The sequence below is a fragment of the Leptidea sinapis genome, chromosome Z (genome assembly GCF_905404315.1).
Source record: "Leptidea sinapis chromosome Z, ilLepSina1.1, whole genome shotgun sequence".
Taxonomy (NCBI): Eukaryota; Metazoa; Arthropoda; class Insecta; order Lepidoptera; family Pieridae; genus Leptidea; species Leptidea sinapis.
The window spans coordinates 23,266,908-23,288,275 of NC_066312.1; the positions used below are offsets into that span (position 1 = coordinate 23,266,908).

At 41.2% G+C, this 21,368-nt stretch overlaps 1 protein-coding gene and 1 long non-coding RNA gene across 2 annotated transcripts in view; both read left to right on the forward strand.

The window, feature by feature from the left end:
* The window catches only part of LOC126978998 (uncharacterized), a 97,923-nt gene that overhangs the window by 26,112 nt on the left and 50,443 nt on the right, over positions 1-21,368 (forward strand). The window lies entirely within an intron of this gene.
* LOC126978718 (uncharacterized) lies at positions 15,596-17,661 on the forward strand. Its single transcript, XR_007732688.1, has 4 exons — positions 15,596-15,606; positions 16,111-16,188; positions 16,270-16,413; positions 16,775-17,661. It is a non-coding gene; the product is annotated as an uncharacterized LOC126978718 (long non-coding RNA).

The window sequence follows — 21,368 nt, forward strand, 5'->3', positions numbered from 1 at the left end:
CCCCCTCTGCCTGACTCGGGCAGCGGGGGTTGTCACCCGCTTAACTTATTAACAACAACCATGGCTTCACCAATGGTTGCCGACGAGGGCCTTCTGAGCGCCCTGCTAGATAAGCTATTTACGGAGAAGATCGCTCCGTTAATTAAGATATCTATAGATGAGTCAGTGGATGCCGCTATTAAAGCGAAATCCAAAAAATACAAATCATCATCCGACGTTTCGAGTTCCGACGGGGAATCCGAAATGGATATAGGTAATGCGTCCGACGCAAGTTCCGTGGCCTCGGTCAAACCGAGGAAAGTGATCACCCGATCAGCCCGTCCGCCTGTCCTTCAGGCGTACTTTGACGCGCAGGCGACCCCTAAGGTCCCTGCGGTCAGTCCTGACCGCACGGTAGCCCCTCAGGCTTCCAGTGCTTCACCGGCCCGGCCGGAAACCGCTCTACCGTCGAGAGCGGAGTGTCGCGTCGGATGCTGACGGCTTCATCACCGTCAGTCGCAAGAAGAAGCGCGGTCGTGAATCGCCTTCTCTGGATAGCACACCCGCGAAGAAAGCCGCGGCCACGACTGGCTCCGCTCCCGCGTCCGCGCCCGCGCCCGCTAAAGCCCGCGTACCGCCTCCGACCAAGCGCCCGCCTCCTATTTTTATAGGGGACCGAGGCCGATGGTTAACCGTCAAAAACAGGATCCCGAAGACGCTCTCCTTCCAGGCGAGGGCGTACCAATCTCTAATCAAACTCGAGACCAGAGAGGTAGCGGACCACCGCGCCCTGACATCTCTTCTTAGAGAGCTGAGTGTGGGTTTCCACACGTACGCCCTGCCTGAGGAGAAGCGTCTGAGGGTCGTTATTAGAAACGTCCCCAAAGAATTAGACGAGGCCGACATTCTGTCGGACCTCAAAGAGCAGGGTTACCCTGCACACGAGGTGCACCGTATGCGCGGAACCATCAATAAACAACCATTTAACATGGTTCTCGTAGTCCTCGACCTCACGCAAGAGGGAAAGGATATCTTCAATATAAAATCGGTTTGTTCCCTTCAGGGCATCCGTACCGAAGCTCCTCGCAACCGCGGGGGGCCCGGTCAGTGCCACAGATGCCAATTATACGGGCACTCGGCACGAAATTGCGAACACACCCCGAGGTGTGTGAAGTGCCTCGGGAAACACGGCACGCCAGAGTGCCCTCGACCAGCGCAATGCGCGGAGCCCCCGGCCTGCGTCTTGTGCGGGGAGAAGGGGCACCCCGCGAGCTATCGCGGGTGTCCCAAGGCACCCAAACACAAGCGTCACCCAGGGCGCCGCCAGCCGCAAAGCAGAGCAGAGAAGGTGGAGTTCACTCCAACCTTCAAACCTGCGCCGCCTCCGAAAGTAAACGCCTGGGCGAGGTCTCCTCCGGCTGCCAACGCTGCCACAGAGGCCACTCTCGCGGCCCCCGCGCCCCTCCGGCCTCCGCTAGCGTCCCGCCCGGCGGCGTCGGTCCCGCGACCGAGGCCCCCGGCGCCCGCGTCCGCGGCAACAGGTAGCAAAGGCGGCAGCACCTTTGCTTTCATGTTCGAACTGTCAGAGATGTTCGACATTGACGAAATAACAGCCCTGGCCAGCAGGCTCGATGCTGTCCGGGAAGACCCGCCGTCGCTCCTGCAAGTTATGGCAGACAACGGCAAAATATTCCGTGCCCTCACCGAAATAGGGCTAAAGTATAAAAACAACATTCGCGATGCCTAATTACGTAAGCGGACGGGTCAAACCACATACGCTCCGTATAGCGTATTTTAACGCCCAAGGCCTTAAGCCTCAACTAGACTTGGTGAAGGAGTTCGCTCACGAACATCAATTAGACCTATTCTTAGTGCAAGAGACATTTTTAAAACCACGTATACGCGATCCGCGTATCGCTAATTATAACTTAGTTAGGAATGATCGCACCACCCGTATGGGCGGCACCCTCATTTATTTTAAAAGGTCTCTACACTGTATACCTATAGATCGTCCGGTCCTCACTAACATCGAGGCCTCTGCCATCCGGGTCAGTATGGCGAATCACCAGCCGATCACTGTTATTTCAGCTTATCTTCCGCCGAACAAACAAATATTAGACACAGATATAGAAGCATTACTCGGCCACGGGGCCGCAGTCATAGTGGGCGGCGATCTTAACGCCAAACACTCTAGCTGGAACAGTAGAGCCACAAATAGAAACGGAATTTTATTAGACTCTCTCACAGACACGCGGAACTTTTCAGTAATAGCACCCGACGAACCAACACGTTATCCGGATAACGTCGCACACCGACCCGACATTCTAGACGTTGCGTTACTTAAAAACGTAACGCTCAATGTAAATTCAATCGAGGTTCTTCACGAATTAGAGTCAGACCACCGGCCCGTCGTCCTAAATCTAGGCCCACCGGTTAACTTTCAACCACCGACGAAAACAGTGATCGACTGGCAACGGCTGGAAAAGGATCTCGAGTCTATCAAGTCCGACGACCTTGACCGTATACCGGACGTCATCGACTCGGTCGACACGGCTCACAGTGCTATCTCTCATGTGACGTCACACATACAGAGTAGGATCAAGGCCTGCTCCAGGCAGGTTCCGACGATGCAACCGCATCGCCTAAACCTGCCTCCAGAGGTCAGGAACTTACTCACACAGAAGCACAGAGCCACTAGACTCTACGACAGGTATCCGTCGGTCGAGAATAGGCGCCACCTCCGCTACCTACAGCGGGTGGTACGGGAACGTATCGCGGAACTCCGCGGCGAACGTTGGGACCGCTTGCTCGGCAACCTTAAGCCATCACATGTGGCTTTCTGGAAGCTGCCTCGCGCGTTCAAACAGGAGCCGCCCACTGTCATGCCTCCTTTGGACAGACCGGGACTGCAGCCGGCGCTCGATGACGATGAGAAGGCTGAATGCCTCGCCGATAGTCTCGAGAGTCAGTGCTCTCCAAATGCAGCAGCCGACCCGACACACGTTGACGAAGTTGATCGTGAAGTTGAACGTCGCTCCGCTCTGAGCCCTTCAGGCGACGTAATAAAACCCACCTCTTACGAAGAGGTGAAACTAATCATTAAGGAGCTTCACTCCAAGAAGGCCCCGGGGCCCGACACTATAAACAATAGGGTTCTTAAAATCCTACCCTCGACCCTTATTACTTTATTGGTTACCATCTTTAATATTCTATTGTCTAATAGCGCGTTCCCCGAACAATGGAAGGATTCCATTGTTATCGGTATCCCAAAACCCAATAAACCTAAAGCTAATCCGAGTAGCTATAGGCCTATTAGTTTAATTAACTCGATCGGGAAACTTTACGAAAGATTAATTCTCGCGCGTCTTAATCATTACATCGCGGAGCTTAACCTGATACCCGACATACAGTTCGGATTCAGAACCGCTCACTCGTGTCCCCAGCAGGCTCACCGACTCACCGAGTACATTCTCATACGGCGTCAATTTCACGCTACCACGGCAGCCGTGTTTTTCGATGTCGCGAAGGCCTTCGACAAGGTATGGCACAACGGCTTAGTATTCAAGCTGTATCAACTGGGAGTGCCAGACAGGCTCGTGCGCATCATTCGAGCCTACCTTACCGATCGCTCCTTCCGATATCGAGTAGAGGGCACCCTATCCTCACCCAGACCCATCAGGTCTGGCGTGCCACAGGGCTCGGTCCTCTCTCCCACTCTTTTCTCGCTCTTCACGAGCGACATTCCCAAGTTTCCGAGTGTCCAGCTCGCTCAGTACGCTGACGACACGGCACTCTACTTCGGCTCCAACCGCTCAACCTTGAGCAAGAACATTAAAGTGCTTCAAGCCGCCGTCGATGAACTAGGCAACTGGTTCAGAAAATGGCGGATTGAAGTGAACCCCACCAAGAGTGCAGCGGTACTCTTCGGTAACGCGAATAGCATCCGCGCTAAAAAACAACCGACTGACGTTATTAAACTGTATGAAACACCCATACCGTGGGTGAAGGATTACAAATACTTAGGAGTCACGTTCAACAGCAATATGAACTTCAAGAAACATATTGATACGGTATGCAATAGAGCCAGATTTGTCCTCAGTCGCCTTTATCCACTTGTGTGTGGGCGAAGCAAACTTCCGCTCAAACACAAAGTGACGCTGTACAAAACCATCGTACGGCCCATACTGTCATACGCAAGCGTCGTTTTCGCGCACACCCGACCGAGCTACTTACGTCGTTTGCAAGTAGTTCAAAATAAATTCACGCGCATGGCAACCGGAGCCCCGTGGTTCATCCGAAACGTTGACCTTCACCGCGACCTAGAGCTTCCGACAATAGCTCAACACTTTAAAGAGATCTCGCGACGCTTCTTTGACAAGGCGCCTAACCATCCCAACATCTTGGTTAGGAAGGCATGCGGGTACACCCCCCTTCACCATAGTCTCAACCCAATAAGACGTCCCAGACACGTAACGGTAGACCCGGATGACGACATCACCATCGCGAACGCGACACCCACACAAACACCGACACAGACACGCACACACCGCCTTCGCAGGCGTAGGCGCGGTCAACCACCGCAAACCACTGGCACTCGTCACTCGGACGATGGCCAGCGGCCCGCACCCTAGATACACCACACATTGTTTTGATACCCGACGAGACGTTAGTCCTCGTCCTGTAATCGCTTCACTACACTCACTCACACACGGACTGACTGACGGACTGACATACACCACTTACACAATCACAAACACACTCCACAAACAGACACAAACACAAACATACATGCACACAAACATTTACACTACGTACATACATACAAACACACATACTTGCAATCATAAACACATACATACACACTTACATACATTACACAAAACATCACCACACTCGCCGGCGAGTGTGCTCTTATCACCTTTTCATCTTCCATCTTCATTTCATCTTCATTTTCATTCTCTCTCCTTCCCACAAGCACACAGCCGGTCTGAGGTTCGAGTCTCCTTAGGAGACGCCCCGCGACTGTTGTTGCATAGTCTTTGCGGCCTCCACGGCCCACGTCCTACTTCGCTGTGAAAGCCAGAGCTGCTAACAGCACAGAGGAGGTTTTAGTCGGTATGGGGTCTCGAGTCCGACATATTACGCCCCGTTCCGGGGCGTAAATACGTAACAGTATTTCCTCCTCTCAAAAAAAAATAAAAAAAAAAAATAAAAAAAAAAAAAAAGACCTGCGCATGGAGAGCCTGGACGACTCCGTTCATGCCATCGACGACCGCCGGACATAAAAGGACTACCACGTGACATAGTCTCCTAGGACACGACTGTTTTCTCGCCGCTGGCTGATGGGCGCTCACGGGTGCACTACCGGCGGGCTCGATCTCGCCGAGCGGCAGGCGCAAGTTGGCCATGGACTTACCACCCTGCCGCAATCCGCAGATCGCTGGCGACACTAGGCGGGCTCGCTAGCACTACAGCAGCTGCACTGCCCCGCCTGTATTTGCAGGCGGCGATTATATTCAAATTCAAATATTTTTTTTTTAAATAGGATTTAACATCACCTATTGAAAGTCAAAAAAACTACTATCCGAAATGAATGTTATGTTATGGGGCAGTGCGGCCGATATTAATACTATCTTTGTGCTGCAGAAGAGGGCTATTCGCGCGATTTATAACCTAGGTCCTAAAGAATCATTAAGAGAAAATTTTTAAAGAAATAAACATTTTGACTGTTGCTTCTCAATATATTTTTGATAGTGTTTTGTATGTTCATAAGCACATTGAGGAATTTTCTAGAAACTGTGACATTCATAATGTTAGCACGAGGAACAAACATAAACTTGTTATGCCTACTACTCGGTTGGGTCGAGTTAGTAAGTCTTTTGTTGGGCGATGTATATGCTTCTACAATACGATTCCAGAAAATGTACAAAACAAATGTGTTACGAAATTTAAAAGAATTGTTAAAAAACGTTTGTGTGGGAAAGGTTATTATAGCATAAACGATTTTCTTAATGACACCACGGACTGGGAATAAAGCGTACACCCTCAGGCTCTTTAATTATAAATGTTTATTGTACGATATTACATTGTAATCCATATTTTATATTAAACAAAAAAGTTCGCTCATTTTCTTTCGCCCATTCTTCTCAGGTCTGAGGCAGTCTCTTTTGAATGGGTGGTAGATTTTGACGTTCAATAAGTGATTTTAAATCCTATTTTGAATAAAAATATTTGAATTTGAATTTAAATGCCATAGGCCTGAGAAGAATGGGCGCAACAAACTCAGCGGGCTTATTTTTCATCAAAAATATGTTTTACAATTAAAGTGACATTTACAAAGTAACATTGTACAATTAAACTTATTATTTAATAGCCTGAGGGCGGTCGCTCCATTCTCAATCTGTGTTATCATTAAGAAAGTCTTTTATGTTATAGTAACCTTTACCACACAAACGTTTTTCAACAATTATTTTGAATAACGGAATACTTTTGTTTTGAACATTTTCTGGGATCCTGTTGTAAAGGCCCACATCGCCCCACAAAAGACTTGCTAACTCGACTTAGCCGAGTAGTAGGCATTATAAGCTTATTACTGTTCCTGGTGTTAACATTATGGTTATGGCAGTTTCTTGCAAATTCACTTATGTGCCTATGAACATACATTACATTATCAAGAAAATATTGAGAAGCAACAGTCAAGATGTTAATTTCTTTGAAATTTGCTCTCAATGATTCCATAGGGCCTAGGTTATAAATAGCGCGAATAGCCCTCTTCTGCAGTACAAATATTGTATTAATATTAGGTCCTTACATATGAAATTGGCGTATTTCGTACTGCCCACTTTAATCACGATGTTCTCCTCTCGGTAAGAAATTCCAAATTCAAATTTGTACAGCTATTTACTCATGTATTTGTACTTAGATGACCGTCATTCATTTGTTTTTTTCTTCTGTTTGCGTCACTCATTTTACAAAATGGAAAACTTAAAGTATCGCATTATTTACGAGTACGAGTTCCGCCGTGGCACGACTAGTAAGTAGTAGTGCTGCGGAAACGACTCGAAGGGTGAATGATGTGTATGGCGGTCATGTTGCAAAAGAAAACACAGTTCGTTTTTGGTTCCAACGTTTTCGTTCTGAAAATTTCGACCTGCAGAACAAGCCCCGTGGACGGCCTGAGACCCAAGTTGATAATGAAGTATTGAAGGCTATTGTGGAAGCGGATCCATCGCAAACCACGTCCGAGTTAGCTGCAGGCTGGGGTGTTAGTGATAAAACTTTTTTAATTCACTTGAAGCAAATTGGGAAGATTAAAAAGCTTGAAAGGTGGGTAACCTCACGAATTGACTGAAGCAAACCGACAAACGCGCGTCGACTGCTGCGTTACATTACTGAACCGACACAATAATGAAGGTATTTTAAACCGAATCATTACCTGTGATGAAAAATGGATTCTTTACGATAATCGGAAGCGCTCAGCGAAATGGTTGGATCCTGGCCAGCCAGCCAAATCCTGCCCCAAGCGAAAATTAACCCCAAAAAAGTTACTTGTAAGCGTTTGGTGGACTAGTGCCGGTATTGTTCATTGCAGTTTTCTCAAATCTGGCCAGACTATTACGGCTGATGTCTATTGTCAGCAATTGCAAACCATGATGGAAAAGTTAGCGGCTAAACAACCTAGGCTGGTCAATCGCTCCACGCCACTGCTACTTCACGACAACGCTAGACCACACACTGTACAACAGACGGCTACCAAATTAGAAGAGCTATTGAAATGTCTAAGACATCCTCCGTACTCCCCGGACCTTGCTCCAACAGATTACCATTTTTTTCGAAAATTGGACAACTTCTTGCAAGAGAAAATATTTAACTCTAATGGGGCAGTTCAAATTGCCTTCACAGATTTTATTGATCCCCGCCCGACTAGTTTTTTTAGTAGAGGGATAAATGAACTACCTATGAGATGGCAAAAGTGCATAGAAAATAATGGTTCATACTTTGATTAATTAAATATATTATATTTAAAAATATTCGACTTTTTGTTCCTCCCATACAAAACGCCAATTTCATATGTAAGGACCTAATATATATCACTTTGTAAGGATAGAAGCAAATGGCATTCTATTGTCTTTGCCTACCCCGACGGGAACAAGACGTGAGTGTATATATATATATATCACTGAAAGGCCATCGCACCGAACAGTTACCCAGAGGCGCGTGAGGACCTACGCGGAAGACCCAGGATGAATGTGCGACAAATAATTACGTATATTTTTGAAGTGAGGGATCTAAGACATAAAAGTTTTAGAGCTCCATATCTTTAAAATTATGTTTTCGTGACCGGCGAGAGACGACTCACGAGTCACCTGTCACGTCAGTAATGAGTAAACCATTATGGTTGGCACTTGGCAGTTTTTAAGGTAATAATATCAAATGATGATTTGGCCACCGGGAGGACGACCTTCCTATTTCCTAAGTGATGAAGGACATCCGAAATAGAGGTAGCCTATGATGTGCGCAAACAAACGGTGCCTTCTAAGTTCTGGAGGAGACCTAAGTCCGTCATGGACATCCTGACGCACAGTTCTTTGTTAAGACATCTTTTTTATATGTTTTATGTAAGTTGTAAAAGTTCTTGGAAACAATGGCAATTTTTATTTTTTATTTACTTCTATTGTAAACTAGCTTCCGTCCGCTACTTTGTTTTCCATGTAAACTGTAATAGTTAGTTTAGTTTTACGCTAATTTCAACCCGCGACTTCGTTTACGTAAAAATAGCAAATATTTTTAAATAGTACGTACGTTAAGGAGCTTTTAAACACCGACATTACGCTTTACTAATGTAATTTAGAAGTACTTCTGCGTACAATATATTTTTTGTTTTATTTCATGCAGCAGAAGTAGATATTGATAGGGCAACATATGCCCGTGCGAAAAGCACTCTTACGTGCTTAAATGTTTGCCCCTGGTACTTATTAATTGTTAACACAAACCATATATGAGCTCCATGAGTCATGCATTCATTCCATATTATTAAACTGACATCTTGCAAAACTTTTCCCAGAGGCCCTTTTCGCGGATCAAGCACATCTTTCTGCATGAAATAGTCAAAGGCAGTTTTAAAATTGAATTAGCGTTGCGTCCACCCGCTTATAGAGCTGTAGGCATGCCCGACGACGCTACGGCCAAAGCTAGTCTTTTTTGAGACCTAACTGTAACTAATATTAATTTGGTAACAATAATCTTCTGGTTCATCCAGGGGCATCCAAAAAAAAAACTTCCCCTCATTTAAACGAAAACATCCAATATCAACATCGTTCGCACAAAAAAGTCAACGTTAACGCTGCCTGCAGGTTCTATTCATCGCTGATCTTGCATGTCGTTGATCGTTGGGAAGTGAAGGGCTTGATTTTTTTTTATGGAATAGGAGGACAAACGAGCGTACCTGTTGTTGATTACCGCCGCCCACAATCTCTTGCAACACCAGAGGAATCACAGGAGCGTTGCCGGCCTTTAAGGAAGGTGTACGCGCTTTTTTTGAAGGTACCCATGTCGTATCGTCCCGGAAACACCGCACAAGGAAGCTCATTCCACAGCTTTGTAGTACGTGGAAGAAAGCTCCTTGAAAACCGCACTGTGGAGGACCGCCACACATCCAGATGGTGAGGATGATATCCTAACTTGTGGCGTGTCGTGCGAAGGTGGAATTCGGCGGCAGGAATCAGGTTAAACAGCTATTCGGAATACTCCCCGTGATAAATGTGGTAGAAAACACACAATGAAGCGAAGTCTCTACGCAACGCCAAGTGATCCAGCCGTTCACAGAGCACTGGGTCCCCGACAATTCGAGCTGCTCTGCGTTGCACGCGGTCAAATGGATCGAGCTGATACTGGGGTACGCCAGACCAGAGATGACAGCAATACTCCATGTGTGGCCGGACCTGCGCTTTGTAGAGCGCTAGTATGTGGGCCGGCTTGAAGACGCCTAGTTTCTTTGAAGCCAATTTGGCTTTGCCTTCCAGATGACCACGAAATTGGCAATCCCTCGAGATTTCGAGACCCAGTATTCCGATACTAGGCGAGGCTTTGAGGGAAGTGTTGTCGAAGAGCGGTGATACGACAAATGGGTTTTTTTTAGTGGTAAACGCACAAACTTAAGTCTTCTGGGGGTTAAATTGGACAAGGTTCAATTTTCCCCATTCCGCGACCTTCTCAAGAGACGACTCGATAGAAGACACAAGTTTCTCCCGGCAGTGGTCGACGATTTCCCGAGAGAGACCTGCATGGCCCGTGTATATGGCATCACCAGTGCTGTCGTCTGCATAGCAATGAATGTTGGAGGTGTCCAACATATCATTGATATGCAGAAGAAACAGCGTGGGAGACAGCACACAGCCTTGGGGCACTCCAGCATTCACGGGCTTCAGGTTCGAGCAATATCCGTCGACAACGACCTGTATTCTGCGCCCAGTGAGGAAGCTGGAGGTCCACTTGCACAAGCTCTCGGGAAGCCAAATGATGGAAATTTTGAGAGGAGCGCCTTACTTACTTATAACTTAACTAAACTTATCCATTAAAAAAACATTATGCAATGATATATCGATTGGCTTTGGGCAAGTGCCCTCTAAGCCTTCATCGAAGGCGACCTTCTCTTGGGCAGAGAGAGGCGCAAGCGGCACTCCTTATGGAGTATCCACGGTCCGTTCTCGCAGACCTAACTGGGGCCGCCACCCTTCGCCCTGGTGACTGAGATGCATATCATAAATGCGCGCGCAGTACTCGTTCATTACTTTGATGCAATGTTATTTTAAAACTGCGATATTCTACTGTGTTATTATCCTGAGATATTCATTGAAATCGAATGATGTAAATTTTGTTTTAAATGAAATACGTATTTATTTGGATAAGGATATATTATATTATAATATATTATAAAAACACCTGAGCAAATAATGCATCATCCTTATTCAAATTTGGTTAGAATAAAGAAGGTCATAGTCATCCAATGCTTAACAAACAATTAAATCTTTCCTCTTTATAATATTAGTATATAAAGATTACATTACTAGAGAAGTTGCTTAGTTAGTAACAAAATAAAAAATGCATTTTTGAAAGAAATAAATTAAATTTATGTAAATCTTTTATAATATTGCAATAATTTCCAGTCCAAGGGGTTCAGATCTAGGAAGATGAAAGCCAGGATTCAGCTTCATAAACTGAGATGCTTCAATTAAAATTCACAAAAGCTACTTCATAAATGTCGGGAATTTGCTTAGGACAACAAAGAAAATGCACCCCGGGTTACACACTTGCAAAGTACATGGCTTCCCGGGAGTTTATGCAAGTCGACCACCAGCATCCTCACTGGGCGCAGCATACAGGTCGTTGTCGACGGTTATTGCTCGAACCCTAAGCCCGTGAATGCTGGAGTGGACCAAGTCTGTGTGCTATCTCCTACACTGTTTCTTCTGCTTATCAATGATATATTGGACACCTCCAACATACATTTCTATGCCGATGACAGTACTGCGAGCCTACCATGAACTCTTATTGCGATTCAATTGACAACCTAAAATAAACTGCTTTGCTATTTCGTACCACGACGTGATGACAGCTATCTAATTTAGGTTGACGTCAAATCAACTGATTAAATCTCAATGATGTCCATTGAATGTCAAAAATGATATCAACTGAATCGCAAACTGATTTAGTTGGTTCATTCATTCGTACCATGAGGTGTTATTTCAACTTAAACTGGATAGCTTATTTGTTAAAGTGACCGATTCGAAAAAAATTGCTACTTCCTTAGAGGAAAGTGAAACGTGTTGTTAATAACTTTTAAAAAATAGTGAAAACATAGAAAAGAAAAATTTTATTGATTCAAGATGAGAGGAGAATACTTTATCGGACTTTTTTGTAAAACAAAATACTAAAATAAATACCAAAAATGAAAATACTAAAGACGAGGCAGGCTATAGCCTGTTCGCAAGAACGAATTAAAAAAAAGTACTCCGTGGTCCTGTCAAATCATCAATGGAGGTGCGTTCATAACTCGTTATTTTTACGAAAACACATATGCAAACATTTTATTTGTAATTCAAAAAAGTAAAGACTATATTTATTTATATTACAATTATTTAATAAGTATAAAAAAGAGCTTAATGGCTTATAATTAGACGCAAATGCGCAATTTTAAAATGTATTTTTCGTATTTTCTACGCAAAAAAAACCGCTAAAATCATATCATTTTAGGTTTCAATAGGATCCAATCGCCATTCAGTAAAAGACACTTCGTGATTCAGTTTGGGTACTTAAACTGAACTGCATCGGATTCGCATCGCTTATTAAAAGTTGATGGTAGGCCCTCTGGTGACGCCGTATAGTCGTGCCATGCAGGCCTCTATCGGGAATTCGTTGTCCAGTGCCGGAAGAAACTTATGTATCTCGAGAAGAGTCAACGAGTCCTCTCTTGAAAAGGTCGCGGAATGAATCTTAAACGCCCAGAAGACTCAAGTTTACGCGTTTACCACTAAAAACCCATAAGTCGTATCACCTCTCTTCGACAACACTTCCATCAAAGCCTAGGAATACCGGGTCTCGAAATCTCGAGCGATTGCCAATTCTGTGGTCACCTGGAGGGCAAACCCAAATTGGCGCACCCCAGTATCAGCTCGAACCATTTAACCGCGTGCGACGCAGAGCTGCTTGAATTGTCGGGGATCCAGTACTCTTTGAACGGCTGGAATTATGTAAAAATAATAAATTACTGTGATGCTGACAATTAAAAACAAGTAATACCTACCTAGATAATATGTAAATAAAGAAAAAGGATATAAAAACATATTAATATTATATCAAAGAAAAATTAAAACAACATTCCGCTGAAAATAAGTTTATTTTTGTTTACTTTGCAGTGAGCTTCAGCGTGCATATAGCCTGAGAGCCCGTGACTGCCAAACCTTCTTTATTTTAATAAATTAAAATATTCACAACGGATGCCTCCGACTTAACCCTGGGTATTCGCGACTTTAGCTGTACATGTAGCAAGGGAGTATATTATGGATTTACATTTTTCAAACTTTAAAATATAATTTCCTTATATTTTCTTTCGAATAAATATAAGGAAAATCGTTATCTATATTTCCGTATACGTATAGTTGCTGTCCTTACCAGAAACAAACATTGTCTTACTAGGAAATAATGATAAAATGAAAAAGCTGGTAAAGCGATTAAGGACTGACAAATAATTATGTATAAAAAATGAAATTGAAATCATTTGTACATTTTGCACATGACAGAGTCGTTAGACATTCTCTGAAATAACTTGGCATTTAATTCCGTCCACCATTACACTGTAATAATAATAACTAATTACATCATACATTTTGAGACACTTTAAAACATCACACATCTACGCCTGCATAGGAAAGTATTGCTCCTTCTGATTTCAATAAATTTTTGACAATACTGTGCTTCCTTGTGCGGTGTTTCGGGGACGATACGACATGGGTACCTTCAAAAAAAGCGCGTACACCTTCCTTAAAGGCCGGCAACGCTCTTGTGATTCCTCTGGTGTTGCAAGAGAATGTGGGCGGCGGTGATCACTTAACACCAGGTGACCCGTACGCTCGTTTGTCCTCCTATTCCATAAAAAAAAAAAAAAATTTTTCAATATATTTTTGATAATGTTCTGTATGTACGTAAGCACATCTAGAAAATTCTAGAAACTGTGACATTCATAATGTTAACACGAGGAACAAACATAAACTTGTTATACCTACTACTCGGTTGGGTCGAGTTAGTAAGTCTTTTGTTGGGCGATGTATATATTATGCTTCTACAATATGATCGCCGAAAATGTACAAAACAAATGTGTTACGAAATTTGAAACAATTGTTATAAAACGTTTGTGTGGGAAAGGTTACCATAGCATAAACGAATTTCTTAATGACACCACGGACTGGGAATAAAGCGAACACCCTCCTTTAATTAGAAATGTTTATAGTACGATATCACATTGTAATCCATATTTTTAAATTAAAAAAAAGCCCGCTGAGTTTCTTGCGCCCATTCTTCTCAGGTCTGAGGCAGTCTCTTTTGAATGGGTGGTAGTTTTTGACGTTCAATAAGTGATTTAAAATCCTATTTTGACTAAAAATATTTGAATTTGAATTTTTAAGACCAGGTACTGCGTAACATAAATTTACGAAACTATACGTATCAAATTGAGTAGGAATTAGACAAACTCAAGGTATACAAACACTATCTACTATTCTGAAACATGATCCTATTGACTTTCATTGAACTTATCTACTTCTTATTTATAAGAAAAGTTGAAATATTTCAATTTTTAGAAATTATTTGGAGAAAAAAAGCCCAATACCCGACGAACATTGTCGGGTATTGGGTGATTTGACTATCCATACTTCAATTATATATACATACCTACACAAATGACAACATATTAAATGATTGAATTACATAACCTGGATCGGGGAAGACCATGATAATATTGAACACGCAGATCTATATACTGATTGCAATCTAAAAGAATACAATATATATATATCTTGTAATTACCATAAGATGTATCAACATCGTTTTATAAAGTCCATCATTTAAGCAATCGCATGTTCTTACTCCAATACTTTCGATATTACGCCAATTTCTAATTTACTGACTCTTGTAGAAAGTGAAATGTAGAAATTGATTTCTATGGTTACTGTAAGTGGCAGCAACATTATTTGTTATTAAGCCTAGGCTGGGTGTTATCTGAAATATTTGATACAACATGAGGTTGTTAGTTACACCATCAAGCCTTTACTTAGCAGCCAATCAAGAAATTTTACACACACCTTCGATTGTTATGAACAAATGGTACCTACATGCTATCTTCTAAATATATAAGATTTGTGATTGCGATTTGATGCGGTCGAAGCGTCAGGCAAAATATTGTCATAATACAAAGCCTATCCGCCAGGCTATAGCATTATCTTTATGAAAACGAATTTTCATCAAGATCATAAAGGCCTTGTTTCAATGAACGCATATAAAAGATGTTTTATTTACGATTAGATTTATAGTAGTACTTCTAGATATATTATCAGATTTTATTTAAATTAATTCGGAATTATCTCACCTACAATCGAAACGACTGAAAGCTCTTCCAACTAGAACTTGAAAGAAGTTGAAAACACGTGTCATAGGAACAAACCATTATCTGAATGGACTAATAAGAACTTGTGGGGTTCCGCAAAAAGGCTCTCAAATAGTATTATGTGGACTTGAAGCAGACACATGTCTGATGAAAGTTGCAGAAAATGTGTCTGTGTTTCAGGAGGCCAAGTGCTACGAAATTATGTAGCGACGAAGGAAGTAGGAAGTGAGTTCTTTGATAAATTTCATGTTATTATTTATACAATTGTTACCCATTAGGTATAAAACTGAATTTCAAAATAACCCATCTTGCATATTCAATACGTGTCCGAGCATGCCCTTGGGAACTTTCCGCTTTCATGAAAAACTGAAAGTTTCAATCACGGGTTCTTACTCTATTGCAGTGACGCATCCAAGTCTTTATAAGAGACCGCAACAGAATATCGCGTTGCATTTGAAGCTTTAGGGGACGTGAGTACGATCTCTTTATTACATAATATTATTCACAGTGAAAGTGAAAGTCAAATAAACTTTATCCAATTAAATTAAGTGCTTAAAAATCGTTACTGTAAATATCTCTTTTAAATTACTAAATTTGCGATTTATTCTGTTAAAGTAGAGCTCGTGAGAAAAACTTACAAGAAACTCAACAGCCATTCTTTTCAATTTAAATGCTTACATTCTTTTTTTGTTTCATTAAAACATTATATACTTGTACCAACGTAATTAGAATTTGATTGGTAAATCACATGGAATAATAATAACTTATTTTCCATAACTAGCTGTTCAAATTATTCGAAAGTCGCCGTGGTGTAAAATTTTTAGTCCAAGTTTACAATGTCTTCATACTGCTCTGTTCCACGGAGTTTTCCTCAATTCAGGACGTGTTTGACAATTAATTCAATAGGGGCCAGACATTTTCTTGAGTGCTTAATTATTTCCAGTGAACTAATTTTCATTTTTTTTTATTCACAGTGAGCCAGGGTGCCCCTGAAAGTATAAGGGTAGTATTCTGTACTACCCATATACCTACTACATGGCCTGCAATCGGGAGTAAGTACTCTTTAGTATCTGTTATTATCACATGTTGTATAATGTATCTCTTGTAATAACCATCCCCTCTCTTCCCGTCAGGAGTCCATGGTCCCAGCTGCAGGCCTGTTCCTTCCAATGCCCCGCGGTCGCCGCCGTAGCATTTCCACGTCGCCGCCCGCGGTTCTGGCCAACCCGCCCTCTGTCAGATAGACAGCGGGACTTAGATTATAAATAATGATTAAGGTAATATACATTATTTTAGTACACGCAGAACCAACAGTCTATTTGAAGAAAATTAAGCTAAAGCTACCCCTATTTCTTACTCTCTATATAATGTTGTTATGTTACAGTCTTAAGTTTAACTTGATACCATTAACATTTGTCATTCACAAGATATTATCTAAAGGTTAGAAATGCATCTTCTTAGTAATATTTATATGATTTTATAGTAAAGCTATGCATGCATTATGCATTTCGTGTGTAATTCGTGTGTAATTCGTAATTAAAAACCCATAGCTTAGCGTAAGATCAGCCTAGTTCTCTGTATAAGGTACAATCAACTTGATTAGTGTGTACATTAATAACATATTACAATTTGTTTCAGATTCCATATTATGAAGTCGACTTCATATTACACGTTTCCGTCATATTTTCTTGTGTTATTTAAGTACTCGATGTGAGGTCAGCGGCCGCCTCCACAACTTGTATTACTTCATTCATACTTAGGTTTAGGAAGTTTATGTTATCACTGTATCAACAGTTATGTACTTACTTTGTTACAACATGCTTGACATCCAGCAGGGCAGACTCTTGGCTCGGCTTAAATTATTAACGGTCTTACAAATAAATATTGGTTTAAAGTTCTGAGAATAAATCAAGAATATGTAAAATGTTGACTAGCGGCCGTTTTCAATAACTTATAACTCCTTAGTTTAACTTACTAAAGGTAGACAAATCTATCCTTCTACGCTTACTTGCACTTCAATAACCTATTGACAATAAGCATTGGACTATATTTATATTGGACATAACTATGGATAGATAACATCTTATCATTAAACGGTGACAGCAATGTATTCGTAACTAGAGATACATTATTGAAAACGGCCGTATATCGCTGACAACCCTGTCAATACAATGATAATTCTGAAGCTTTCTAAATGCCAAGCAACATTGCAAATAAACGCGGGAAACGTTTTCGTCCGAATAAACCAATCATAGTCAAAATGTCTATTCGTAAACATGTTGCATATACTTGGTTTATTCTCAGGTATATCTTTATACCAATTTTATTTGTAATGTTTAACTTAAATGTAATTTCTAAATATATATTTATTTTATAAGGAACATAATTTAAGACATGGTCGCGGTGCTAATTCAACGGGAGCTGGATTGGAAGCTAATGCGGTTTTTCATCTCTTGTATTTTTAAAATATTTACTTTTAAGATTTTTTTGGAGTGTTGTTTTATTAACTAACATATTTGTTTAAAATAAATATTTGAGTGTAATTAATATGATTTGTTTTATTTTGTAATTAAAATTTGTAATTGTTATCCATTTTTGGATGCAAACGTCAGTGGTCGGGTCACGCGGTTGTAAGTGATGACCGTCGCCGTAATAGCAACACCGGAGGAGTCACTCGAGCGTTGCCGGTCTTTCAGGTGATGTACGCGCTCTTGTGAAGGTAGATATGTGTCTTATCACATTTTAAACACCGCACAATGAAGTTGACTTCGGTGTTTGATTGTACGTGGAAGAAAGTTCCGCACATCCAGGTGATGAGGATAATATTTGAGATTGTTGCATGTGGTGTGTTGGTGGGATTTGGAAGCACAGACTTGACATGACTCAAACATCTCTTCAGGTTGCTAGGTGCTCGTAATAACTGCGGTAGAAGACACACAATAACGCTACGTGTCTGTGAAACGCCAAGTGATCCAGCCATTAACATAATACCAACATCATCTCCAACCATTCGAGCACCCTTGCGTCGTACGCGTTCGTATAGTTTATCTGATATTGTGGTGCGTCAGATCTGAGGGATAAAACAAGATATGAAATTCACTTTTAAGGGCTTTGATTTCTTCATTGACCAGCGCTCTAAGAATCGTAAAGTTCGTTTGGTAGATAAAGAAACATCCGCTGATTGATGATTTTCTCAACTTCCCTAGTAGTTAGTGGTGTAAACAACACATACATAAATGTAGGTGGGAAATATCATTACCACGTACTCGTGAACCGGGCGTGTAGTGAGTTAAGAGCATCGGAAGCAACTCACGAAATCCTTAGAATCGGGCTAAAAAGAGTTAAATAAATAAAGTACCTACCCCAAAACACATTTTACTTTCGCAATGTCCATACTTATAATAAATCTGTAGAGATCAAATTTCTGTACAAAGAAAAAAAATTATCAAAAGCGAGTCAGGGGGATGTAAGAAGAGAAATAGAACAAGTCCCGATTTTTTTGGAATTTCTTATTTCTCTGTATGTTTGTACGGGCTAATCTCTGAAACTATTGAACCGACTTAAATGAAATTTTGCATAATGATACTTTACATACCCGGTCAACATCTTAGACACTTTTTATCCCGGAAAATTAAATAGTTCCCGTGGGACACTTGAAAACCTCTACTTACTTATATAGCGTAGTACATAATAACTTATGCACATTATTTTATAATATTTGGCATGTTCATACCTTATATTGCCGGTCAACATATTGGATACTTTTCATGCCGGAAAATTAAAGAGTTCCCGTAGGACAGTTAAAAACCTCTACTTTCTTATATAGCGAAGTACACAACAACATATGCACATAATTTAGCATGTTGATACCTTATATTGCCAGTGAACACTTTAGATACTTTTCATCCCGGAAATTTAAAGAGTTCCCGTGGGACAGTCAAAAACCTCTACTTACTTATATAGTTGTAGTACACAACAACTTATGAACATTACTCAATAAAATTTGGCATGTTTATATATTTTGTTGCCGGCAAAAACTTTAAATACTTTTCATCCCAGAAGATTAAAGAGATCCTGTGGGATAACTACTAAGTAAAGTATCTTATATTGCTTAGTAACCAATAACTTATGCACATAATTTAATAAAATTTGGCATTTTGATAATTATATTGCCGGTCAACATCTTGGATGCCTTTCACCCTGGAAAACTAATGAGTGGGAAAAATAAAATACGCTAGTTTCTTATATAGCTTAGTACACAATAACTTATGCACAATTTATTTAGTTGAATTTGTCAAGTTGATACCTTATATTGCCGGTAAAGCAATGTGTAAGTATTATATAATTTAAAAATCCCATAAAAGCGACGGGTTCCTCCGGTACAATCAAGTCTAATTAATACCTATTTATTAACGATCAACGATTAACTTGCCGTTGACAGACGATCATACAAGTAACGATCATCGCTGATAGTGGAAAGGAGGCTTTAGGTTATGAAGTATCATACAATTGGTCTAGTTGACCAACTAACGCCAGGGTGTCGAAAATAGCTTCGAATGTGCGCGCGTATCGTAACAACTCACTCTGATAATTTTTCTCAACGCGCCAAAAGAATTAGAATTTCAATAATATTATTATTAAATGCAGAGGATGTTCATCGTGGTTTAGTTATTTTATCTCAGGACTGCTTAAGACTTCTGTTAAGAAGACTTTCAGTGTATAGCTGTGGAATGAACTTCCTTGTGCGGTGTTTCCGGGACGATACGACATGGGTACCTCCAAAAAAAGCGCGTACACCTTCCTTAAAGGCCGGCAACGTTCTTGTGATTCCTCTGGTGTTGCAAGAGAATGTGGGCGGTGGTGATCACTTAACACCAGGTGTAAACGACCCTCGGCTCGTTTGTCCTCCTATTCCATAAAAAAAACAATAGCTACTGTAATGCACTTAATACACTAAATTGTTGCAGACTTTATTTCTATCCTCTGTATTTACTGTGTTTACCCTGATATGAAAGGCTTGTTATTAATAATAACCTTAAGAGAACATTCTGGAAATGTTACCTATTTCATTTAGAATTAATACGGATTGATAAGTAACTAGGCACTGCTATTTAAAAAGATAAAATTAAAAAATATATACATGTCATTTTTAAATTCGTGTCTCTGGCCACCTATGTTCTAAATTTGAATTTGGTGGCGTGAAAATTTTATTGATTATTTGTCATTTGAAAATATATTTCGTCAACTGTTTTCAAAATGGATAAAATTGAACAAAGAGCGGTGATAAAGTTTCTTCATATGAAGAACATGAAGGGGAAATATATCTATGACGAGTTAAAGAATGTTTTGAGTGAATGTGCTCCTTCTTATGCCACAGAAAAAAACTGGGTGGCTGAGTTTAAACGCGGCCGTACATGTGTCCAAGATAAAGCCCACCCAGGACGTCAAAAAAGCGTCACGAATCGAAAGTACATGATATGGTTTTAGGAGATCGACGATTGAAGTTTTTTTTAAATAGCTGACACTACAGGTATCTCAAAAGATCGGGTACATCATATCCTAAGTGGGGAATTAAATATGAAAAAGTTATGGGCCGGGTTGAGTGCCGCGATTGCTTACGCACGATCAAAAAAGAATTCGGGTGCAAAATTCAAAAGAATGTCTGGACCGTTTTCAGAGTAATAAGACCGATTTATAAAATCGATTTGTAACAACAGATGAAACATGGGTTCATCAGTACATGCCAGAATCAAAAATTTAATCAAAACAGTGGACTCAATCGGGATGCCCGGCTCCGAAAAAAGCCATGGATGTAAAGTCGACTGGAAAAATGATGGCTTCCGTCTTTTAGGATGCAGATATCCATAATTAATCTTGATGATAGATTTACTTCCTAAAGATCAAGCAATTAATGAAAAATACTATTATCTTCTAGATAGATAGAGATTTTGGCGAAGATTTGAGTTTGGCGAATTATCCACCAATCATATTCCACCAAGACAACGCTAGGGTTCTGACATGTGTTAAAGCTATGCGAAAATCAACGAATTGAAGTATGATTTGCTGCCCCACCCACCTTATTCGCCTGATCTAGTGCCATCAGACTTCCACTAATTCCCTAAGCTCAAAACTTTTTTGGGCGAACAGAAATTTGGCACAAATGATGAAGTCGTAGCCGCTGTAGAGGAGTATTTTGCAGGCGTCGAAAAAAATCATTTTATGGAAGGCATTA